Consider the following 2,475-nt stretch of genomic DNA (forward strand, 5'->3'; position numbering starts at 1 on the left):
CTTAGTTGTTTTCCCATTATCTTGCATTTCTTAGTTTATTTTCCTATTCTCTTTTATTTGTTTCCTTTTCATTGTTTATAGGAGAACGGTTATGTCCATGACTCTTCCTCGGGTTTATAAAGCTCAAGAAGCAAGCCGATCTCTCCCTTTGAAGCTGAAGAGTTGAGGTGTGCAAGCTCCAAGTCTTCAAGGCCGCACTCTCATGCTGCACTAGCATCAAAAGTGGTGTTGAACCCACCATGGGAGCATTTAGAAACTACCACCCCTATTGTTCATCAAGTGGAGTCCACGGAAGCATCAATGGTCACACGACAAAGGCTGCCCTGCTTCTAGGCGCGGGCGCGCATGGCAGGGGCGCGGGCACGCAACCCCTCCTCCCCCGTTCCATACCCACTTCTTCGCGGCCGCGCAATATGGGGAGAGGGTACGCCTGTACGGGTTCTTTTGGACATCTAAATAATTTCTCCTTTGTTAGTTTTACTATATATAGATTTTCTTCCTATTCTTAGAGGGAGAATTAATTAAAATTATATTAGAGAAAAAAATAGAATAGATTTTTAGAGAGAGAAAGTTTAAGCTTGGAGTTCTTGTTCTTAGATTCTAGAGAGAGAAACTTGGTGATTTAATGATTGCTACATTTGATCTTAATTCTCTTTGATATTGATCAAATTTTTGTATGAATTTCCTTCTCTTTAATACAATTATAGTGTTTGATTTTTGATATTTTGTTGAATTTCAAGTTAATTGTTTGATTTGAATGTTGATAATTTGATTACAATGTTAATGATGAATTTGATGATTTGTTTAGTTTTGTTCTTCAAATCTACAATGCGAAGTGAGTAGATCCTTTGCTAGGGATGTGAACCCTAATTCCCTAGTGTCTTAATATTGATTTTCATTTTAGAATTTGTCGTGTTGATTTGTTCTTATTTTACCAAACCAATTATTCATTCTTTGGGATAGCTTGACTTAAGGGCATAATACCTGCCTCCAATCCTTTGGATTCGACTCGGACTTACCCCTATGGTTATAAATTTTGTTTGATTGAAGGAGTTTTAGAATCCAACAACCTAAAATATCCCTCGTCAAAATGGCGCCATTGTCGGGGAATGGCATGGTTATTTGTTATAGTTGTTGAGTCTATTCCATCTTACTTGAAAAATACAAAAATATTTTGCTTCTTTTAGTCTACATTGGTAGCCGTGCTACTAATATTTTCCTTTGAGATTTGTATGCGTAGGGCACGAGATCGAATTTTAGTGCCATTTGATTCAGAAATCGAGAGGACCATAATGAAGATAAGGGTTGCGAATTGTTCCTTAAGCTCAAGTCCCTCAAGAGATGAAGACCATCAAGAAGAAGAAGAACGAGAAAGCATGGGTGCTAATTCGAGAGTAGCATTGAAGGCGTTGGGAACTCCGGGAGCCTATAGGTTTGAAAGTGAAATTGCTCCTCCTACGACACCAATAAATGACTTTGAGATTAGACCATCAATTATTGCATTGATAGAAAGGCATCAATTTAGTGGAGCCAAGCATGAGAGTCCCCTCAACCATCTCAAGGAGTTTGAGAAATATTGCAATACCATTAAGGTGAATGGGGTTACTCAAGAGTTCATCCGACTTCAACTTTTCCCTTTCTCTCTCGGTGGACGTGGTTTAGAGTGGTTGGACAAAGAGGTGAAACCAAACTCTTTGAGCACATGGTATGAAGTGACAAAAGAGTTTCAACCTTGTTTTTATCCACAAAAGAAGACGGTCGAAGCAAGGACACTCATTCAAAGCTTCAAGTAAAAAATCCAATGAAAGTATTTATGAGGCATGGGAGAAGTAAAAGGAATATCAAAGAGAGTGCCCACACCATGGGATTCCCACCTATCAAATCATCCAAATTTTCTATGGAGGTTTGAGCCCTCAAGGAAAATCTTGCTTAGATAGATGCCGGAGCCGGAGGTCCTATTGTGAACAAGACGGAAGAGGAGGTGGTGGACATAATTGAGGACGTAGTGAGACACTACATGGATTGGCAAGAAGGTGAGAGAGAGTTGATAAGAAAAAGTGGTTCTACGGTGTATTCGATCGACAATCTCAATGCCATCACAATTTATCCTCACAAATTTCAAACTTGGGAAAGGAGATGACCTCCATAAAAGCAAATTTTGAGAGTGCTTTGTCACAAGCACTGATAATTCCCTTCCACAATAAGGGGAGAGGTACATCTTTTAACTCAACTCCTCTTTCTACTTAACAATATGCCAAATGGTCGTTAGGTTTGCGATAAATGTGGATCGTATAATCATGATGCTTCCAATTGTCCACAAGCTTTTGATAATTGTAATGATGTTGATAATAATGAGTGTGAACAAGTGAATTTTATTTCAAACATCAAAAATTGGCAAAGATTTTATGGCCAAAGGAACAATGTCTTGGGTTTCAGAAAGTCCGACTTCCCATGGAATACAAAACCCGACCCCAA

General features: G+C 38.9%; 1 pseudogene; it reads right to left on the bottom strand.

The window, feature by feature from the left end:
• Positions 1-1,769: 1,769 nt before the first annotated feature.
• LOC145583635 (small nucleolar RNA R71) lies at positions 1,770-1,868 on the bottom strand (annotated as a pseudogene).
• Between the last annotated feature and the right edge of the window lie 607 nt (positions 1,869-2,475).

Source organism: Chenopodium album, chromosome 15 (assembly GCF_948465745.1).
Source record: "Chenopodium album chromosome 15, dcCheAlbu1.1, whole genome shotgun sequence".
Lineage (NCBI taxonomy): Eukaryota > Viridiplantae > Streptophyta > Magnoliopsida > Caryophyllales > Amaranthaceae > Chenopodium > Chenopodium album.